General features: G+C 44.9%; 1 long non-coding RNA gene across 2 annotated transcripts in view; it reads left to right on the top strand.

The window, feature by feature from the left end:
• The window catches only part of LOC132648937 (uncharacterized), a 32,944-nt gene extending 15,009 nt beyond the window's left edge, over window positions 1-17,935 (top strand). Inside the window, exons 2-3 of one of the 2 annotated variants that reach the window (XR_009587334.1) lie at window positions 4,708-4,748; window positions 17,824-17,935. This is a non-coding gene — a long non-coding RNA (uncharacterized LOC132648937). Of the gene's footprint in view, window positions 1-4,707; window positions 4,749-5,095; window positions 5,185-17,823 lie in introns of those variants that run through there. The other variant, XR_009587335.1, reaches the window with a different exon arrangement.
• The last annotated feature ends 5,523 nt before the right edge of the window (window positions 17,936-23,458 follow it).

Genomic DNA, 23,458 nt, shown 5'->3' with positions numbered 1-23,458 from the left:
CTGCCTCCCATTCCAGTGTCTAAGTGGCTTCAAAGCGGGGCCTAGGCACCATAGAAACTAAGCACATGATTGTAGGATTGTGGCCTTGAGCCACGGACACCAGTTAATCATTAGATCTTTAGAGAAGATTCAATTTGTTCAGTGACCAGAGACTCCATCTGAATCGCCTACACAACAATCCCCCCACCCCCCAAAACCCTACTCACTGGAGCCAACAAAAAAAACCCAAACAAACAACCAAAAAAACCCTCAACTTTCTTTGTGCCGGAGAGATGGCTCAGAGGTTAAGGTGTACTTTTGTGAGTACACCGACATTCCACAGTGAGCAAGTGCAGAAACCTCTTCTTGACTTGATCTTTCCCCCGTATCTGGCCATTGGGCTAGCTCTTCTGATTGGTGTCCCTTGTAATAGAATTGTGACAAGTGTAAATGTTCCTGAGTTCTGAGCCTTACTAAGCAATTGATTACATTTTAAGGGGTCGGGAAGCTTCTTGAACTTAGAGTCAATTATTAAAAATGGTGAGTGGTAGCTGGCCACAGTGGCACACGCCTGTAACCCCAGCACTCAGGGAGGCAGATGCAGGCAGGTCTCTGTGAGTTTTAGGTCAGCCTGGACTTACAAAGGAAGTCCAGGACAGCCAAGGCTACACAGAGAAACCCTGTCTCAAACAAAAAGAATGGTGAGTGGTTTGAGCACCTGAGAAGTGACCTTGGCACCTGATGGAGGAGCACTTTTACGAGGGAGCACGCTTTTGAACTTGTGGCCTTTACCCTGTGGTTACTATGGACGCTGAATGGCAGAATGGAATTGCAGCACGTTGTCAGGGTTGAGACAGAATGTTGCTTCTCAAGTGTAGCCCTGGCTGTCCTGGAGCTCACTCTGTAGACCAGGCTGGCCTCAGACTCACAGAGATCTGCCCACCTCTGCCTCCTGAGTGCTGGGATTACAACCACCACAGCCCCAGCGTGCCTTTTTTTTTTTTTTAACTTTGTACTGTACTGGCAGGCACTCTCTCACCACACCCACTTACGCCACACATATACCAAAAAAAAAAAAAAAAAAAAAACAAACCAAAACAAACACGAGGAAGGCAATGCCTCCTTTCCATTTACTGCTGTTTTCCTTGAAAGGGCACTTACCTGGACTTTCCTTTCATGTCTCGGCCCTCAGTGTCTTTGCTCTCACCGCCACTTAATCTAAAGCATCTGAAGATTATTTTGGCCCCACAGTCAATGCTTAGTGTGTTTTGCCATTCAAGTCTTCAGTAGTGTTTCCTACTGACCATTTTCATCTTTTATTGTTCCACCACCTTTCCACTTCGGTGTCTGCGGCACCACCCTGCTTCTCTGTGGGCCATTCCTGTCCCATCTCCTGTGGTCTCCTGTGCTGGACCACACACACTGTTGTCCACGCTTTGGTCTCCTCTTTCATTCCTGGCTCGCTGTTGTGGTTTAGATTTGGTTTGAGTGGGTGCTTCCCCTTTCTCCCAGGCGTGGGTGTGTCGGGAGCCTGACTATCAGTGTCGATGCCAGGCAGTGAGGCCTATGGGAAAGTCCTTAAGTCACCGACAGCATACCTTTACAAGGGTTTCCGGTTATCCTTCAGAGACCCTTGAGTTGTTTTTTTAAGGAGTCCTGAGTTGGTTTTGATGTCCTGTCTGGTAATGCCATCTTCATGTGTCCTCGCCATCACAGTATCATTTGTTATGACCTTCTTGCCAGAGCTGAGCTGATACTGCCATCATGTCCTTAAACTGCCAGAGCTGTGAGTTAAATAAATGTGGGTTTGTTTGTTTGTTTGTTTGTTTGTTTTAATGAGATAGGCTACCTAATGTGTCTTGATATATCAAAACTGGGCTAGAATACCCATGACTATCTCACCACCCACTTGGATATTTGGCTGTGGCTCCTCCAGTCTCCTCACTCATCTTCACATCTCATCAGCTCTCATATTTGATTCCTTCTGCCTCACACACACCGTCTCTGCATCTGTGTCCTCTGCCTGGGTTCACCTCGCTGGTGATCTGTCCACGGCTAGTTATAAAAGACCCTTCAGCCTATCCTTTGTCCCACATCCAGAGTGGTATTTCCTCGGTGGATTCAGTTGTGTAGAGCTTAAGCCTGTATTGGATCTGGTCCATGGCGGGTGGCGGAGAATTTTTTTGCTGAGTGTGTGAACGAGGAACTAGGGAGATTGCTTAGTGTGTAAAGTGGTCCCCATGCAGCCATGAGACCCTGAGTTTACATCTCCAGCACCATATGAAAGCCAGGTGTGGTAGTGTGCCTCTAACCCCAGTACTGAGGCGGTGAGGACAAGGTGCTATTGGGGACCTGCTGGGAAGCCAGTCTTGCAGAAAAGGCAAGCTTCGGGTTCAACAAGAGACTGTGCCTCAACAAGTAATATAAAGAAGAGTCTGGGAAGACACTTGAAGTCAACCTCTGGTTTCTACATGTCTCTGAATGAGCAAGTGCTTTCTCTCTCCCTCTCTCTCTCTCCCTCACTCTCTCTCTCTCTAATGGGCAAGTGCTTTCTCTCTCTCTCTCTCTCACACACACACACACACACACACACTGAATGAAGGAGTGAGTGAATGCCACTGGTGCCTAGACTGTAAGCATGGTTTTGGCCTCTTGAACTGGACGAAGTGTAAGCTTTTCTTTGGCACTGAATAGATCACACCCGTCCCTTCTTTGCCTGGAACACCCTTCCCTGCCATAGCTTCAGCTTTCAGGAAGCCTTTCCTGCTCCACCTTTTATACGGTCCTATGTCATCTCCTGGTCCACCCATCAACGTACTTACCGTATTTTATTGTGAATGCCAGCAACACACACCCACTGGCAGATTCCAAGCAGCCTTAGTCACCACATTCTTGGCAATAAATGGTGGAGGCAGACTTTCAATTAAAGGGCTGTTTGGTGTAAATTTCCATATTTCTAATTTTAATGAAGTAAATCATCTTTTCAGATGTGGACTTGTATCTACTCTTGGATAAAATGCATGCATTCTGCCATAGTAGATTGTTTTTCTCATGTTTCCTTGTAAGAGCTGTTCATATATTTTGAAAATCAGTCTTATAAAACATGTTTGTTTGTTTGTTTGTTTACTTTTTAATAGTGTCTATCAGTGAAAAAGAGGTTAATATTTAAATTTGGTCAAACTGATCAGTTTTTCATTAATGATTTATGCCTTACATACCTTAAATTAAAAACAAATAAACAAACAAACAAACAAACCACATTGATGCCCCAAAGTCACAAAGATATTTTTCTATAGTTTGCTTAAAAAGAGTTGGTTTCGCCTTTCATATTTGTAGACATCTCATAATTGCCGTATCCCTTCTCTTGGAGAGCAGCCTCCATGAGGATAGAGAGCTTCATTTTGATTCATGTCGATGCCCAGTGTTTCCCAAACAGCTAGAGCTACACTATAGGGAATCAATGGAACTGCTGAATGACTGATCCAACCAGTAAACAAACAAAACGGTAGGAGGTAGAAACAAGAGAGTGTGGGAGCTCAGGGGCGTTCAGAGATACTTCTGCAGCGATAAAGGAGAGTGAGCAGATAGTGGGCCTCAGTCCTGGTCACTATTAGAATCACTCGGTGACTCCTTAGGTGTGCTATGGACCACTTCATCCAAGACACCCTCTGCATCTGGTCTGAGATGTGGTTTGGGCAGCACATGAGGTCAGGATGACAGTGCTGGGTTTTGAGGTAAAATAAAGTGCTGGTTGAGGACATGGATGTTGATGTTAACAGGCTTGGGGTCTGAGTTTCAGCTTTGTCACTACTTGCTCTCTTGAGCCTGTTTTCTTAGCTATATAATGTGCACCACGAAAATCCATCAGCCCTGCTTATGAGCGTTGGAGGAGGTAAATAGTTCCTGGGATGAAGTGTGCTTTAAATAATTTTTATTAATATCCCAGGAGGAGAAGGACAAATACGGTATATACTCACTTATATAGACCTATACGATATGATAAACATAATGAAATCTATACACCTAAAAAAAGATAATCAAGAGAGTGGACATGGGGTAAGATGATCAATCCTCATTTAGAAAGACAGATGGGATGTGCATTGAACGTATGACAGGAGTCTACCGAAGGCATCTGAAAGACTCTAACTAGCAGTATTTTCAAAACAGATACAAAGACTCATAACCAAACCTTCGGCAGAGTACAGGGAATCATAAGAAAGAAGGGGAGTTGGTATGATGGGGAAAGGATAGGAGCTCCACAAGGACTAAATATATCTGGGCACAGGGTCTTTTCTGAGACTGACATTCAACCAAGGACCATGTATGGGTATAACCTAGAACCTCTGCTCGGATGTAGCCCGTGGCGGCTCAGTAACCAATTGGTTTCCCAAAGTAGGGGAACAAGGACTATTTCTAACAGGAACTCAATGGCTGGCTCTTTGACCTCCCCACCCCCCAAGGGAGGAACAGTCCTGTTAGGCCACAGAGGAGGGCTTTGCAGCCAGTCCTGAAGATACCTGATAAAACAGGATCAGATGAATGGGGAGGAGGTTCCCCCCCATCAGTGGACTTGGAAAGGGGCAGGGTGGAGATGAGGGAGGGAGGATGGAATTGGGAGGGAATGAGGGAGCGGGATACAGCTGGGATACAGAGTTAATAAAATGTAACTTATAAGAAAAAAATAAAATTAAAAAAAAATAAAAAATAATTTTCATTTCTTCTCCTCAGGTTCAAGGGTTGGTCACGTGTGAAGCTGACTTCGATGGGCGGTACGCAAACATATGGTGACTGGGAGAGATGGGCCGGTGAGAGGGAAGGAATCTAAGGCCTACAGGGGCTAGCGCTGGGAGGATGCGTTATGAGAAAGACACATCAGTTAGTGCTGGTTGGCAGGCCCAAGACACATGTGAGGAATCCTCCACAAGACAGCTGAGTGGCCAGGTGTGGCTTGTCATGGGTTTTCATGGACACTGCCATCATTTCATGTGCTTAGCAGGTCTGTCTCTGTGTCTCTGTCTATGTCTCTCTGTTTGTCTTTGTCTCTGTCTGTCTCTGTCTCTCTCTCTCTCTCCAGAGCAGCACCTCTTTCTATTTCCCTCTCTATGGCCGTGCTTAGGAAGATCAAGGCTGAGAGGAAGTTGAGGACCAGGAAACAGAAGCAAGAATTGATGTTCTTCACATTAAGAGAGAGTAGGAGTTGGGTCCAGGGCGGAAGAACACAAGGGCTTCATAGAGAATTTGGATGGCTGTATGACTTTGCCTCGGGACGGGTAGGAATTTCATCTCTGAGGAAAATGGAGTGGAGAGGGCTGGAGAGACAGCTCAGAGGAACATGCACAGCTCTGGCAGAGGACTGGTGTTGAGCACCCCGCATCCATGTTGAGTAGCTCACAACTGCCTGTAACTCCAGCTCCAAGGGATCTGACTTCCTCTTCCTGCCTTCAAGAGCACTGCACTCACATCTGCTCCCCTGCCCCCTCACCCACACAATTCAAAATAAAATAAATTAAAAAAACACAGAGTAGAAGGTGGTGGGTGGATAATTCTAGTCGACTTCCTGAAGGGCTAAACTTTTCAGATGATCTTTTAACACTGCGTGGCATCAGGGAGGGGAATCGAATCTGCCTTTCACGTTCACCAGTCCTTACAGTAGCTCTCAAAAATTACTCTGTCAAGCTCAGGTGTGAGGAGCCCAGACGTTCTGTGTGAGTTCAGGAGGTGCTCACATCTTCAACTGAACACCTCACACAGTCGCCTGTCTCTTCCACAAACACCTTCAGGTCTGTGTGTTCCAAACACAACTCTTGCTCTTCCTGCCCAGCCTGTCCCTCTCCCAGTTTCCTGGTTCTGACTACACGAATCTCTAATTACCCAGTTGCTCAAGTGAAAAGCCAAGGGCTTGACCTGGATGCCTTCTTTCCCCCTCATGGCCGCCACCCTCTTTAACCAGCGTGTTTTGTGGACTGGCCCTCGAAAGGGACCTTGTCTTTGTGCTCATCTCATCTCAGCTGTTCCTCAGGCCTCCTCCTCCCTCCTCCCTTCCAAGTGCCCTCTCACTCATCTTCAGTGTTTTAGCTGTCAGGGTCAAGCGTGGGCAGAAACACAAACAGGAAACTCAACTTGTAATCCATACAGTTGGGTGGGGTTACAACTTTCAATGCTTCCTTCGACCTTTCTTAGTTAGATTTGATTCACTCAATTGCTAAGAGTCTCTAAAAGCACCAGACCCGAGTTCTCTTCACCTGCTTCAGTTATTTCATGTATGGGAGTTATTCTTCTGAGGGCTTGCTTTTCCAGAACAAGCAGGAATTTAGAGCGTGCCCAGGAAACGTGACTCATGGAATCAGAATCTCCCAGAGACCTTGGCTGACCTCTAAGTTACTCTTAGAACTTTTTGGGCTACATCAGGGGGTGTTCCTTGGGTAAAGCTGCCACGGTTTGAACACTTGATCATAGTGTCACCGATTCAGGTGTTTCTTCTTTCTGTTAGACTGCCAGGAACCCTACTCTTTGGGATCTAATTAATGATATTTACATTCCTGGATCATTAAACTAGACTGCCATTGTGTGAGAAGTATGATGAAGGCCACAGTTACAGTGATCATACCTGGTCGGGTTCAATTTAGAATTCGAGTTCTGTCAAGCCCATATGTGATATCTATAAGGTTAATTATTTGAAATTTAGATTTTCCTATTAAGTATGAATATGTAATTACCAGTGATATACCTTTTCAGAGGTTCTGATTCTAATATTAAATTGAATGGAAAATTAAACTCAGAACCAGACTGTTTTACTGCCCATTTTCATCCTGAGAGCTAGATTGATTCCCATCACTTCCAGCATTCATTAATGGTTCCCCTACTGTCTATGGAATAAAACATATATTCCAACTTTTTCCTGAAATAGACTCTACAGGCTCCTTTAGACTCAAAGCAAGTTAGTCTCAGATAAAATAGATTTTTTTAAAAAATACTTTTCTAGACACCAAGAAGGGAAAGAAAAATCTCTTCTTTTTGTGTCTAATGCCTTCATCTTCCCTCAAAGTATTAGGCAGAATTGTGGTGAACTGTAGGCAAATAGGCAAACACACTTTTGAGGCAGGCCTCCTCCCTGAGAGAAAACACATCAGCATTGCAAATAATGGGTCCTTGAACTATGGACAGTGGATGGGACAGTGAGTCCCATGGGCAGGAGCCAAGAGGAGGCCTTTGAAACATGTTCTAAGGTTGTTGGCATTATCCTGACTTCCCATCAAGGAAGCAAAACAAATTCTTTCCGGAGACAAGAATCCCGATTTATCCTGAGATGGTGACCCCACAGATTGAAGTCAGCTGTGCCTGATCTCATCATTTAATGTCACCAAACATCAGAGCCACAGACTCTGGGGACATACGAGAGTGAGCAGAACGAACACACAGCAGTTGGGGTGCTTTAAGATTCCACCTGCTATTGAATTATTGAACGTATTCTTATGATAGACTCTAACTGCCACCTAGCAGGCATCTATCTTGTTTCCACTACGCAAACACTCCACACATCGTGTCTGATCCTGACCAAGCTCCACATTTGCCCTCCTCACTCTCCCACCGTGTCCTTCTACTTTGTACTTGACTAGATGACAGCAGTTATGCTGCTCTTGGATGACACTTGTAGTGGAGGTTTTGGTTCCTTCAAAACTCAGTTATGGGGGCTGATGAAATGGCTCAGCAGTTAAGAGCAGCGTCTGCTCTTCCAGAGGTGCGGAGTTCAATTCCCAGCAACCACATGGTGGCTTACAACCATCTGTAATGAGATCGGATGCCCTCTTCTGGTGTGAAGGCACACATGCAGACAGAACATTGTATACATAATAAATAAATGAGAACTCAGTTATGTTATGTACACAGGTTTTTGTTTTGATACTGAGTATGGTATATGGAGTTGCTTTTAGTTTGTCCACAGCTGATAATTGCCTTGTGCGGCTTGGAGAGGCACATGATCTTTTCCAGCTGTAGAGTTTAATTCTGAGGACTTGGAGAGGGTATAACTATGAGAGCCCAGAGAGAGAGAGACAGAAGGAGAGAAGGATTTGAGGAGACAGACAGAGAAAGAAGAAGACTCTGCTGGTTCTACTGGACTGCTGGGTATCCTAACGACTGAGATTGGTATTTTCCCAAAGAACCTGACCACCCCAACAGCCAGAACTAAGTCTAAAGAGGTCTACATCCCCTATCCCTTCTAACCTTCTTTCTCTCCTCTCTAGGGTCAGTGTGTGTGTGTGGGAGCTGGAAGGGAGGTAGAGGCATTAAGGAACCTCAAATAAACTTTAGAACTGTAGACTTTAAAACAGCACCCACAGACTCTTCTTGCATTGGAAAGTTAAAGTTATGGGATCAAGGGATGCATTGCTGAAGGGATAGTAGCCATGGATAGGAGACCAACCCATGACAGCAGAGCAGAGGAAGCTTAGAAGAGCCTCTGGACAAAGCAGCAGCTTTTCATGCACCCTGACTTTACTGTCACACTCTCTGTCTCTTTTTTTAAAATGTAGCACTGTTAATAATTTTTGTAACTGAGTTTCATGATATAACAATTTCCCTCCTGATTGAAAAACTCAGGCTGATTTTCATACCCTGACAGAGACATTGTACTGTATAAACTCATCTGTTTAATACTTATATGTCTATGAGGAAGATACAATTATTATCTCTATTTGAGAGATGAGGGTACAGAGGAACAAAGACACAATCGTTTATCTAAAGTCACAGGCTTAGTTAGAAAAGCTGTCACTCTAGAATGGAACCATGTAGAAATTGTTTGGAGATATAAATGGAGGAATGAGAAGTAAAAGCAGGTAGGGTGAAAAATAGTGGTACAGCATCCTAAAAGTGAAAAAATGGAATTGTTAAAATACATAAAATAACTATTGGGTTAAATATCTGAATTAATTAATTAAAGACAGTTCTAATGACGGGGAGGATGAAAAACCAAACTAATATTGACTTAATTGGAGGTTTGGATAAGATAATAAAAGGAATTGGGGAAGAAAGCAACGTTTAAAGAGATGGCTGAGAAATTTTCAGAAATAAATAGAGGAAGTACAGCGTATGCTAGGGAGGATACACAAATGCCCTACAAGTAAGCTGTAGTGGAACTATGAAACTAAGTAGCCCATCCTCCTCACCCCCTCCCTCCTCCCTCCTTCTTTCCCTTTCTATCCCTTTCTTCTTAAGAGAATAATCTTGGGGACTGGAGACACGGCTCAGTGGTTAAGAGCAGTGGCTACTTTTCCAGAGGACCCTGGTTCAATTCCCAGCACCCACATGGCAGCTCACAACTGTCCGGTCAGTAGCTCAAATTCCAGGGGATCTGACTCCCTCACACAGATCTATATGTATGCCAAACACCACATGTACATAAAAATGAATAAATTTTAAAAAGAGAACATGTTCAGTCAGAGGACAAAGAGTAGAACTATTAGGAAGAAATTACAGTGCTAGACTTCCCAAGAGCCACCGTGGGATCCACACTCCGTGGGATAGTATCTTCAGGATGCGGAGTCAAGCTGAAAGGGCGTATATACCGCTGATACGCATTGCCCAGGGGAATTTTATTTTCTTTCTTTCTTTTTCTTTTTTTTTTCTCCTTTAAACATTTCTCTTCTTTGACATTTTCGTAGATGTGTACAATGGATCTTCATCACACTCATCCCCCAATTCCTGCCCTTCCGTTCCCAATATAGCTCTCTTCAAGTTTCAAGTCCTCTGTTACTTAGAAAACTCTATTGAGTCCAGCCTTCGCCACCCGTGTGCACATAGCTGTAGGATTATCCACGGGGGCACAGGTAACCTGCCACCAGGTACTGCTCAAAGAAAGCGGGCCTCTCTCCCTGGGCACTCACCAAGAATTACTAGAGCCTCAACTGGGGGTGGGGACTACGGAGCCCCTCTACCTCCGTGCTGGAATTTATAACAGGCTTGATCTCGTGAAGGTAGCCACAGTTATGAGTTCACGTGTGCAGCAGCTGTGGCACGTCCAGAGGTCAGCACAGCACAGCCCTCTTCCCAATCCCCTGGTTCTTCGGTCCTCTCTGCCTGTCTTCTGTGACGTCCCCTGAGTCTCGGGTGTAGGGGCTGATACAGATGTTCTGTCTGCTGCTGAGCAGTCACAGCTACTTACTCTCAGCCCTTAAAAAAAGAGCATGTCTCTTTGTTAGCCACTACCCACTGTAAAAGAACCTCAATTTCAGTCAAGACTGTGGTTGGTAACTTCCTATTGCACGACCGACTACATCTTTCCTGGTAGGCTGGAATGAAAATATGCGGCAGTGGGTAAGATCTCTCTTTTCTCTCCCAGGAGCCTGTAGAGCCTCTTCCAGCAGACGAGAGCTTCCTGCTCAGTCCTAGTTGATTTCTCTGGGTCCTAGATCCAAAACGAATGGTGTCTTGCTGAAGAGAGTTTAAGGAAAATGAAGAACAATTCAGTAGAGAAGATCTAAGGTGTAAAAAGTAATTATGGGCAAAGAAATGGTTAAGATTATAGATGAGGGCTGGAGAGATGGTTCAGTAGTTAAGAGCACTGGCTGTTCTTCCAGAAGTCCTGAGTTCAATTCCTAGCAATAACATGGTGGCTCACAACCATCCATAATGGGTTCTGATGCCCTCTTCTGTCATTCAGGCATATGTGCAAATAGAGTATTCATATACATACATAAAGAAATAAATCTTAAAACCAAACCGAAACATTGTAGATGAATTTAGAACTTATTATCTGAATAATAACAACAATGATGTCATTAATAATTATTTTGTGGGATTGAGGAAGGTTCAGAACTAAAGTATTAGTGAACCCAAGCATGAAAAATATTCAGAAGTTACCTGGAAGCTAAGCTAAAACTGTAGGATCCTTGTTTGGAGAGTAAGGAAAAACAAACAAGCAAACAAAAAAAACCTCTATTTACTATACAAGGTAACCATAACAAAGAATAGAAGTAGAGAGTATAGCTTCTGAAATAGTCAAGGGAGAATATGGGATAAGAACACTAATGGAAATATATCGAAAGTAATCTCAAAAAAAAAAAAAAAAAGCTAGATACATGTCAATTGGCAGAATGCTGCCTGACATTCAGGAGGCCCTCAGTTCAATGCCCATCACCACGTAAGACAGGTATGGTGTCTCACCCCTGCAATCCCAGCACTCAAGAAGTGGAGGCCAGAGGTAAGGCACTTAATTAGCAAACGAAAGGACCCGAGTTCATCCCAGCATGACCAAAAAATAAAATGGAAGAGCAGATACTTAGAAAAAGAGAATTCGCTGCTGAAAAGCAAAGGTGAATATTAACAACTGTGCCTTTTATAATGACTATAATAGCCTTAATCAGACTGAGAGCTAAGCTAGGAAGCAGCATTGTGAATTAAGCATGTGATGATGGATGTTTAATTTATCAGAGAAATGCCGGCATTTAAAGTCCCTAATAAAACAAATGTAAATAAGGCAACACTGAAGTGTCACAACAAAATCTTTCAGCGACAACTCCGTCCATAGAGATTCCAAATTATTTATTTCAGTTACGAATAGAGCGAGCCGGGAAGGATTTTAAAATTTAAATACGCTCTAAATGAAATGATCTGATGACTATCTGTTGAATATGTACAAAGACACTATAAAATAGGCACTGATTTTAAGTTTACATGGAGTGCTTACAAAGGTTGACCAGATGCCTAAAATTGCTGTAGCGTACGATGAATCCCCTGGGGGAGAAATTCAAAGTCCTCATACCTTCCTCCACTTTCTAGATTTATCTCCCACCATGCTTGCTACATACTACATAAGAACTACTGAGTGTTCTTCGTAAGAACCCTCTATTCTCAGCTCAGATCCCTCCTTGCTAACTAAATCATATTGTAAGACTGTACTCAAAGACGACGTCTAGTTACACGCCCCATTTTTCCATACTACCCATTTAATTTATTGTCGTGGTTGGCAATGTATGACGTATGTTTACAGGTGTGCACGTGCCACAAGGGCAGACGTCAGAGGACAACCTTGTGGAGTCGATTCTTCCCTTTCTCCTTTACATGGGTTGAACTTGGGTCATCAGGCTTACGTATCAAGAACTTTTGCTTGGTTATTGACTGAGATTAAACATTATTTAAATGAGCATATTCCACATTGAACTGTCCTGTGAGAATGTGAAAAACAAGACTCACTTTGGGCATCATTTAAGAACGTGGCCGGTGTCATGTAGAGCACTTCATGAAGTAACTGTTGGGGATTTTTGACTGTTTACACAAAGATTTGCTTCCCACTTAAGCAACTGCGGTGGGTGTCTGTGTTGATGGAAACTCTTGGTGATGAGGTCACTCCTTGGGGTATTTTCATTATGGAGCTTTTAAAGAATTCTGTTTTGTATTTCTTTCACTAATATTTATTTTAGTAGGTAGTTTAGCTGTTGGCAGAGCAAATGTTTGGGATATCTTCATAAGCAATGATGTTGTGTTTGAAAAATGATTCTGGAGCTGCTGTTTCTGGCAACTGATATCATGATTGTTTGTTTATTAAGGCCTGTGCTGGATTATGATCGTAAAACCTATGTGTAGCAAAACACTTATCCTTTTGTTCTCTACAGTAGGACCTAAACCCAGTTTGCCCCCTAACCTAAATTAGGTGATTAAGTAGCCATTTCTAAGAGGATGGGGCAAAAATGTCATTGTTTCACTTTGTTAGAAACTACCAACCTATCAGGAGAGCCTTCGAACTGACCCCAACTCATGTAAACAGAGTCAAATAAGAGCCGGTGATATAAATTTACCAGCTGAACAGGCTGAAAGTACTGAAATTTGAAGTCAGCCAGCTCTTCAATTAGTCAGCCATTAGTGATCTGATTTATTTCAAAGCGGTATCTAATTTAGTTGCAAACATAGTCTGAATTATTCAAGAAAGCTGAGTTGTGTAATGATGCAGAGAAGGACCAGCCCATTTATAGTACCTGAAAGCCATGGTTCTGAGAGATCAGTTGACCAGATTTGGAGTTGGACAATACTGACATCCACCTCTCTCCTAACTGGCAGCTCAGACATAAGGAGAAGGGGCTGGAGAGATGGCTCAGCAGTTAAGGACAGTGGCTGCTCTTCCGAAAGACCTGAGTTCAATTCCTAGCACCTACATGGCGGCTCACAACCGTCTGTACTTCCAGCTCCTGAGGATCTGATGCCTTCACACAGGCACATATGCAAGCAAAACACCAATGCACATAAAACAAAAATAAACAAATCTTTTTTAAAAGAAGAAAGGGGAGAAAGGAGGATGGATTTTAGAATGAAGCTGAGCTAGACAACCTGGCTCATCTGCAGCACGGGGACTTTGCAAACAGTGACCCTCTGAAGAGGTGTGCATTTCCTTCCTTCCTTCCTTCCTTCCTTCCTTCCTTCCTTCCTTCCTTCCTTCCTCCTACTTAAAGAGTACCGACTTGAGCACTGGAAATCTAAAGTGGAGTTAAGACATGGTCTCTCATCTCAAGAGGTTCACAGGTTTTGTGGAAAGATAGACAAAAACAACAGCTATCGTAGAATTCCATACACAATGTAATGACAGTGCGCATAACAGGAAGAGGAAGGCCAGGTGCCTAACCAACCGGGTGCGGTTGCATTGGGGACGAGTCACCGAGAAGCCGCTGCAGAACTTAAAGGAAGTGGCACACAAGGAAGCTTAGGTGGTGTCAGCGAAAAAGGACGTCAGGCAGGCAGGTCTCTGCGGGAAAGGATGTGGGTAGACCAGAGAGGACAGTGCATATTGGGCAATCCCGATGGCATAGTCAGATTTGCACTTGCAGTCAGTCCCTTTCTGCCCACAGCAGTAGAGAAAGGACTGACAGTCAAGGCGAAAGTCTGTGAGATAGCCCAGAGGGAAATGTCAAGGCCTTGACCAAAGGCAGTACAGGTGGGAAGAACAAAGGGGATGCAACTGAGGTATGCTTCATGTAGAATCAGGATGGATTCAGTAACTACTTGGATGTGGGTAAGGGGTCAAGGAAGGGGAAGCTGAGTGTGGGGGAGCAGATGAAGTCCTGAGGGAATGTGTGTTATTGACATGAGTGTGGCCATGTCAAAGACCCCAGTATCCTAGACCCACGGGAATGGCAAGATCTTTCCTGGGTCAGACTCAGAAGAATGGCACGGTCTTCCAGTAGACCAAGTATGGATGTTAACAGTGTATATAGAAAGGATTGTCCGTAGCTGCCTCCTTGTAGATGAATGAAGCCTGATGCTGCCCACCCCATCCCGAGACTGCTCCCCTACAGCAACCCCTGCCACGGTTAGCCAACCTTTCTCCTCTTCGCTCCTGCTGTATATAATAAATGTCCCGAGTTTCTGGGAGGCTGCTGCAGCAGTTGTATCAGAGAACACAACACACCCAGCCCCAGCTTTTGAATACCCATATCTGTTGTTCCTTCATTCTCTATAGTGAGGTAAACCTCCAAAGCTGTGCAGGTCGAGGCAGCTGAGGATAATTTGAAGGTGTCTGGGTTGGTTCACTGAAGTAGTGTTATTCAACACCACCAGAAAACCAGGCAGGGTAACAAGCTTTGACAGTCTGCTTTGGAAAAGGATGAAGGTAACATAGGAACAATTAATGATGACGTTTGAGTGCGCGGACTTGGTAAACCTGTGAGGTTATAACGCAGGAGTCTAGGCAGCAGGCGAAGTTGTATATTTCTCAGTAACTGCTAAACAGCTCTGAGGCACATCAGCAAGGAGACAGCGAGTTTGACTGGATGGATATGCTTGGAAAATGGCATCCATGCTTAGAGTGAGTCTCTCTCTGTGCAGTAAGGATAAAAACCTTGATCCTGTGGAGCACATTGTTAGGGATAAACGAGGCCAAATGCTTAACATATTCCATACAGGGCCTCACTTGTGGTAAGTGCTTGGTAAAAGTTATTATAATTTATTCCCACTGGAGGAGTCTGGGGAACTCATATACAAACCCATCAAGCCCTGCTTCCTAACTGCAGGTACAGTGTGAGGTCCTAACTGCCTCAGTGAGGCCCTGCTGCCATGCACTCTCCACCATGACTCCCTAGTGAACTGGTGACCTCATGGGGTCCGCTGGAGTCCACGCAGTCATTCTGATGATGTCTACGGTGGTTGAGGAGTAGATGTCTACAGTGGTTGAAGTGGTGGGGCATGTGCTGAGCATCTGGTTTGAGCTAGAAGTTAAGCTTATGTGTGTTGAATCTAAGGCTCAGACCACAAGAACCAAAATCTGAGGTCAAATCTAGGATAGTGGTTGACATTGACACTTTGTGACCTCAGGAGATTGCTTCCCCATCCCCAGATGGCAACCACATCAAAATATGCCTCTTGGACTGTGAGAGCAATGAAGTGGACACATTTGTGCGAACCTCTACTTTGTGGGGAGATCACTGTAAGTGTTTATAAGGAAGTCTGGAGGCTCCTCTGGGAGGCAATTCAGTAACTCTTTGAGTCCCAAGGATCCAAGAGGTAGAGATTAAACATGTTTGTCCGATGGATTATATCTCAGAGTGTGTGGCTAGTCAGAGCCATGGGTCTAGGACCTGGCTCATCTGGCCAGGTGCTGTAAAAGCCCAGGGCAACACCTTTCACCTGCTTCCTCTTGGTCCTCATTGTGTCTTCTAGGGCAGAACAGCCCTCTCCTCAGACACAGGCCTCCATGGGGGAAGTCTCCATTGCACCTTCCTCTTCAGGCACAGTGCTTTTGGAGTGCACTTTTCCATGGGGGCCAGTCTTCCAGGGTCATGGGCCTGGGTCTGGATCTATATCTGGATCTTACAGCTAAAGACCTATTTCAGACATCAGGGCATTAGCAGAGATGTGTTCCTTCCTTGAGATGTCTGAAGCAATTGAGGAGTTTCTCCAGGTCCTCTCTGAGCTAGGTAAGAATGAAACAGACTCCCAAGACAAGACAGAACCACAGCTCTGCATGGCCCTGGCTGCTTGGGCTGGGCTAGAAGGCTCTTATGAGGCCCACAGTAAAGGCTTCTGGATGCATTAACCTTTCTGAGGCGGTGCTCACCCAGAACTCAATAGCAAACCTTATTAAGGTGCTCTATACATCTATTGGGGAGTTGAGACTTTACTTATAAACCAGAAAATGACATCCTTTGATCGGATAAAATCCATAGGCTCTCTGACATGACAGATGCCCACTGACACCAAAGATATCACTTTCTCATTGCTGAGAGACTACTGTCGTTGCCATTGAGATGATAGTCTTCCATGAAAATAGCCAGATATATTTTTCTGTTTTAAAACAAATAAACAAGCAAACCAGCAAGCCCACCATCCTCTTAGAATACCAGAGAATAGATGTGAATGGAGCTGACAAAGATACCTGAGCACCCTTAGCGATCAGCCTGGCCTGGATAGCATCAGAGGCATAGAATGAGTATGGACAGTGCCTAAGCTACATGGGTACAAGGGTTCACTCAAACCCAAGCTGACTTTTTCAAAATGAAGATTAAGGGGGCTGTAGGAATACCAACAGGAGCAGTGTTAATTAAGGCGTGTGGGTGCAGAGGCCATGCTGCGGCTACTGAGCGAGTCTTTGGACTCCCTTTATGAGCTGTTGTATTATTTCAGCTCCTTCACTTCCATCTACCTTACCAGGGATTCCATTGCAGGCTGCCCGTGCCAGGTCATCCCTGCATACTCACAGACCCTCTGGGTCCCGGAGCAGTGGAAGCAAGGCAGTCTAAAGAGATCACATTAAAAGTCACGGTGCTTGGCTAGGAATTATGGGGTTTTGGCTTTTTAAAAAACTCAGTTACAGGGATGGAGAGATGGCTCAGTGGTTAAGAGCATTGGCTGCTCTTCCAGAGGTCCTGAGTTCAATTCCCAGCAACCACATGGTGTCTCGTAACCATCTATAATGAGATCTGGTGCCCTCTTCTGGCCTGCAGGCAGAACACTGTGTATATAATAAATAAATAAATCTTAAAAAAAAAAACCACTCAGTTATGCTATGTAAATATGTTTTTGTGTTAATCCCAAGCGTGGGTCTTAGTTTGGGCTTTAGTTTGTCCACAGCTGGTAACTGTCTCATGTGTCGTGTAATGGCCTCTGGGGACATAAATGAGAGCCCAGGAAGAGAAGATGTGGTGTGTGGCGGTCTTTAGAGAGACCAGAGATGGATGGTATGGCGGCTTGGAGACAGACAGAGAGAGACACTTCAACGCAGCAGCTCGGAGGAGACTGCTTGCTGCATCCGCCGTTGACAGGAAATTGGTATATCCCTAAAAGAACCCATCGACCCTAAATCAACCCTGAACAGTCAAGAGAAGCAAAGGGGTCGGGGGCCCTCTCCCCACTAACCTTCTCTGTATTATCTAGGGTTAAAGGGTTATGGGGTTGAAAGGGAGAGACTTTAAGAACCCCAAATAAAATAGTTTTAAAACAAGCACAACCGAATTACCACCCTGAAAATCTAAAACGAGGAGGATTGTGATCATAAATAGCCGCTCCTAGGACTGTGGCTCGTTATTCAGTCTTCTGACCTATACTGTCTTCTGTTTGTTTTTCTGGCCCTTCCTCTCTCTCAACAGCCTACAATGCATAGGTCGATCCATTGAGCTGTTCTAGTTCTGAGGGTTTCTAACTTCCTCAATGATATGGGATTTTGAATATGGGAATAAAAATGGGGCTCCAGGAACAGTGCTTTGGAAATGATCAAAGCTCCCCAAGACCAGAAACAGTGTAGAAAATAATGGCATTTCATTGTCTCAGAATGTGATTCCTGGCACCTACAGGAAATCTTGGAATATTAGCTATAGCTGTAGGCTAAGCAGGCTAAGCATTCCTGTTTCTCCATCTCTGTTCCTACAGCAGTTCTTCATGATATGGAGGAATGACAAGCAGCCCTCCGAGTGACTGGCCATGATAGTGGTGGCAGCAAGAAAATTGTTTCCAGATCTAAGACTTCATTACTCCAGAGGGTATGACACTATATTGATAACTGAGATTGAGTATATTTATAATAGTCAAATGATGGATGTTTTGATCAGGCGACGAACACATCTGGTGGATGCGTTTTTGATGCAGCTAAACTTGGGCCCAAGAGACAATCACTGCTAATGGACAAGCCTTTCTGATTACTATGTCTACAGCCTTTTCATGCTGGTAATACATCTGCCTCTCTGAGTGTATAGCACTTTCTATTTTTTTTTTTTACCCTTGGCCTACTTTAAGAATCAGGACAGGCCGCATTCTTTGAATTGTCCTCCTGAAAGCAAAGCGTGTGCCTTTTTCATTTCTGGAGAGAACAGGACTGGTGTTCTGCATTGCCTCCGCATTCCCACGATGCATAGCTGAAGGTGTACTGGGTGACTAACGAAATGCCCTTGGGCTGATCTTGGCTCAGGCACCATTAGGTACTTGATTTATAAATACATAACAATATAGCTGGACAAGGAATTCTGTGCCACCCGTCAGCAGTTGTTTGGGGTTTTAAACCAAAATTTGAGGTTATACAAGTTGGAGGAGGTTAACCTAAAATTATCAGAGCATTTTATTTTATTTTTTTAACAATGACATAAGCTAGGGAATAAAAAAAAAGCCATGAGAGGCAATCTCAGAATAACAGTTGCTGAAGATGTTGGGGCTGATGTCCCCCTGAGAGAGATGCAAAGAGTGGGAAGATTTCCTGTGCCCTCATTGACTGCTGGCTGCTTTTGTTCCATTTGTGTTCAGGAAACCTGGCAGCTGGGTCAGCCACGGAAGTGTTGGCATGGATTACAGCCAAACTCTGATTGATACTGTCCTAGGCTTCTAGAAGGACCTAATAAGGAAAATGGGATTCTTTACTGTCTCAGAGTCTGGGGATGAGTGCGTTAACCAGTACTATATTGGTTAATATTGGGGTAGCTTCCTAAGGGCATCTAAGAATCGGTGTTGCTCACACCTAATTCCAGAACATTGCTGTGTGGCCCTGGGCTGCAGTGGATGGGTTGTGCCTGAGAGCCATTGAGCTGTCTTCAAGGGAAGAAAGTAAGGGCAGGAGCCCAGGCCCCAAAGCTAGAGCTTCTAGGAAATCTCATGAGGAGAACTCAGCAGTAAAGGTGATGGCAATGTGAGGCCCAAGTAGTGGAGGATTATGGGATTATCTAATGTGTGGACTGCTGGTGATCCATCCATCGAGTATTCAGCTTTCTTGGCTCGTTTTAGAGCTCACAAGCAGCAGCTAACTAGGCAGGTATGAGAGCACCTGTCATTCAGCTGGGACAGACAGTCTGAATCTTGCTGGAGTGAAACCAGGGATGAATGGAGGACATGCAGACAGCTCTTTGATGAGACAGGACTCTGTCACATCAGGTAAGAGAGCAATCTGGGGCTGTCCATGAGCCAGGTCCCCAGGGACTCTAACTGCTGAGTTGAATGAACCCTGAGCCACCTGTTTCTCTGTGTTCCATGTAGCGTTTGGATCTTCTTGGAAGCTGGGTCTGAGTTTTCCAGGTAAAAGGTAAGCTAATCAAGGAAGTCTGTCAGAAGGTAGCTGTACCTTTTCCCAGAAATGCAAGCACAAAGCTGGCCACTTCGCCCTCTACCATGAAGGCCATGGTAAGGCTGGCTTGGCTCTTTGCCTCCAGGGCATGTGCTGATAGGTGCCTGCTATGCCAAGCTTGGCTCTCCTGTCTCAGGTACACCTTCAACTAAGTGTCTCTCCACCTTTCCTCTGCCTTCAAGGAGAGGGCGCTTCAGTCCTCTAGAGACTTGTGTGTCGCGCGCAGCCTTCGCCGATAAGGATGACGCGGCAACCGAAGATTTGTCAAGCAGAATCTTTATTATGAAGCTCTTGAAAGTAGATGGAGAAGGACCTCAAGCCTTGTGAGTGCTCTGCTTAAATAGCCCGCAGGGCTACGTGCTCGTCTGTAATTGGTGCTCCGCACAATACCCAATTAGCATGTGTTCTCTGATAGGGAGAGCACTCAAATCCATATTAGCATCCTGTGGCGCATGCGCTGCTGCAAGATACAGCACTGACAAGAAGAACCAGGAAACAGGAAGCCAGCGCCATCTTGTAATGGCGAATGCGGCTCCCGACATCTCCCCCTTTCTTTAAAATTACAAGCAAAGCCAAAATGTAATACTATGAGATTTCCGATCAGCTCACTGACTCAACAGTATAAGCGATCAAGGAGGTTACATAGTATAAGAGACCCTTTGCACCTTGAACCCCGTGTAATGGGAACCTGAGCCCTGGGAGATGCAAAGGTCTGTTCAGAACAGCATCCCGGTGCAATGGGAACCTGTGCCCGTCAGGAGTGCCATGAGTTCTGACAGTGTCTCAACGGCTAAGCATGTTTAACCAGACTTGAGGGGATGTTCCCTGTTCGACAGCCAGCATAGCCTGAACTATGGCCACATTCTTTGCATGTTGTTGTCTTTTGAACTTGCGAAGCAACCAAAAACAGAGGAGCAGTCCTGCAACCGAGGTTACATTCCCACCCCCACCCAATCTGAAGTAAGAAAAGGCAGAAGAAACCCAGGGTAAAGCCAGTCTGTGGGCAATGAATCCACTCGAGTAGAATTAGTGGTCCTCCTTGCTGTCCTTGATTCTTTAAGCAGTAGCAGGTGTGTCTGTTGAAAGATCATCTTTAGCTGTCACGAGCTTTTGCGTGAGGCACTCCGGTACCCAGAATGGATTGTTTTCTTCCTGTGGAAAAACACAGACAGCTCCCCTGGATCTTATTAAAATAGGATCCGGGCCTTTTAGCGAGTTAGAAGTCTTAACCTTTCCTTTATCTTTACTCTGGCTCTTCTCCTCAAGCAGAGGCGCTGTCGCACCATACCCTGGCGCATAAGGCGGAGGAGGGTTTGGGCCATATCTTTTTGATTTATATTTGGCCGCTTTTTCATCTAATTTTGCTTGCTCAGCAGGATCAAGCCCTGCTTCCTCCTCAGAGTCAGATGACTCTTGCTGATCCTCTCCTTTGGAGGACGTCTCCTCCTCGGAAGAGGACAATTTAAACTCAGTGAGGAGAGGATACAATTTAGGGTCCTCCTCACCTTTACTTACCCCTTTCTCAGAGGCAGGCAGCAGCTTTAAGTTTTTTGCTCGCTGTTCGAGCTCTTCTTCCTTCTTTGCAAGTTGCTTTGCCCTTTTTTCAAGTTTAGCTAGCTTATCTTTACCTTTTACTTTCTTTTTTATTGGCTTTCTTTCCTGCTTAGCCTTTTTTCCCTTTTCAGCTTCTGATAAGACTATCTTGATGGTCTGATAATGCCCGTTGGCCTTCCCTGATTTTTTTCTTACATCTTTCATCCTTAATGCAAGATTTTAACAGTTTGTATAGTGGCCACACCCCTGGTTTCAGGGTCCCCTGTTCTTTCTCTCGTGTCAAATCTCCTCCTAATTTATCCCACGATCCTTTAGAAAGGGACCCAGAGACCACAAACCAGGGAGCTACTCGATCAACCTCCTTAAGAAAGTTCCGCAACACCCTGTCAGGGATTTTTAAATCCTTTTGCTTCAGCAGCGCCTGCGCTGCTTCCAAAATCGGTTTAGTTGGTTGGTTACCCATAGCTCCTTTATCTACAGGAGAGAGCGCGGCGGCTCAGCTATCTACCTGAGTCTTATGGCCAATTATTCAAAATTGCAAAAAGGACAGATGCAAGTTTTATCCCGTTTCCCACAATTAAGACACAGACAACACAGTAAAACAAAAACGAAACTAACAACGAGAAACGGAATACACCAGACCACAGAAATCATACCTTGCTGAAAAGTGCTGCAGCTTTTCACTCTGCTGGCTTGAATCTTCCTCCGACGAGCAGTCGGGGGTCCTTCGAGTCGTTCCTCTGCCCGGGGTCGGCGGTTCCCGGGTTTCGGCACCACTTGTCGCGCGCAGCCTTCGCCGATAAGGATGACGCGGCAACCGAAGATTTGTCCAGCAGAATCTTTATTATGAAGCTCTTGAAAGTAGATGGAGAAGGACCTCAAGCCTTGTGAGTGCTCTGCTTAAATAGCCCGCAGGGCTACGTGCTCGTCTGTAATTGGTGCTCCGCACAATACCCAATTAGCATGTGTTCTCTGATAGGGAGAGCACTCAAATCCATATTAGCATCCTGTGGCGCATGCGCTGCTGCAAGATACAGCACTGACAAGAAGAACCAGGAAACAGGAAGCCAGCGCCATCTTGTAATGGCGAATGCGGCTCCCGACACTTGTGGGCATTTGAGAAAGGCAATGTTATCCAAATGACATGTCCTAGGACTCGGAGGGGGCTTCCTGCCATTAGACCTCCAGTCCTGTTTGTGTATCATGCTCAGAGCTAGATGCGCGGTGGTTGAGAGGAGGATGAATGACAGGACAGAGAAGCAGCCCTGCTATGGAGGCACAAACAGCCTGTCTGGCTTGACTCGTGACTCAAAGCTTGGCCCCTGTTTCACTTCTGCGTGATCTCTCACGATTCCTCCCTAAGCCAGAGGACCCTGTGGCTCATCGCATTCAGCTCTACACATTGGACCCAAGGGGCAGCAAACACTTGCTTACTGAGACAGACTTCAGAGCTGCGACTCCTCCCCACAGGGAAGAGTAGAGCCCTCTGATTTCTGGCCGACAGAGCTCTCCATTATCAGTCCGTACTCACTGCTCCCATAGGCTGGGTGCTGGTGGCGTCACTGGAGTTGAAGGGTTAGAACCTGTAACCTCTGGCAGTTGTAACAAGCTATGATACCCACCCTCAAAAAGCCAGTTTAAATAGGATAAGAGGTACCAGCCCCAGTGGAGGAGGTACTGCAGCCTCATTCTATCCTTACGACACCACACACGGAACAGCAGATTTTATCATACTCGCCTCTTCACAGGATTATAAACTAGGCTTAGAAGTTACATAGGTTCTCAGGTTGCTGCAGACAGGAAGCAGTGGAAGAATTTAAGCCAGAATCAAACATCTTTAACTCTCCTATACAAAAAGCACCAGATAAAATAAAATATCTTAAAGTGTATTTTGCCTAGTTCTTTTTATTATTAAGTATTATCATTTGAGAAAGCTCGTGTGGTGGACCTAGAACTCACTATGTAGGTCAGGTTGGCCCTGAACTTGCAGTGGTCACCCTGCTCTGCCCTCCCGAGTGCTGAGCTTACCAGCAGGAACCACCTCACTAAACTTTCTCCTTATTTTTAAAACTAGAGACTAGAAACATCCTGGGCTTCCATTTGCATTTTATAAATAAAGTTCTATCAGCCATGTTCTACAAAATTAAATCAGTTTCCGTTTTTATGTAACCCTGTGTTGATAATTTTTCCAAGGCTAGTGACGCCACAGTTCCTAAAACCAGGTTGTGTTTTTTGTAATTTCTACACATTTTTTTCACTCATGCTCTTTCGTTTTATTTGATCTGATATATCTTAACTATCATTTGATTATAGAATCATATAAAAGCATAAAAGTTATCAATGAGATAGCTTACATTCTACATAATGCTTTACACGTAAAACCTCATGTGCGTTTTATGCTTTATA

Source organism: Meriones unguiculatus, chromosome 18 (assembly GCF_030254825.1).
Source record: "Meriones unguiculatus strain TT.TT164.6M chromosome 18, Bangor_MerUng_6.1, whole genome shotgun sequence".
Taxonomy (NCBI): Eukaryota; Metazoa; Chordata; class Mammalia; order Rodentia; family Muridae; genus Meriones; species Meriones unguiculatus.
Note: the sequence above shows the minus strand (reverse complement) of the source record. Positions and strands in the feature narration are given on the sequence as shown.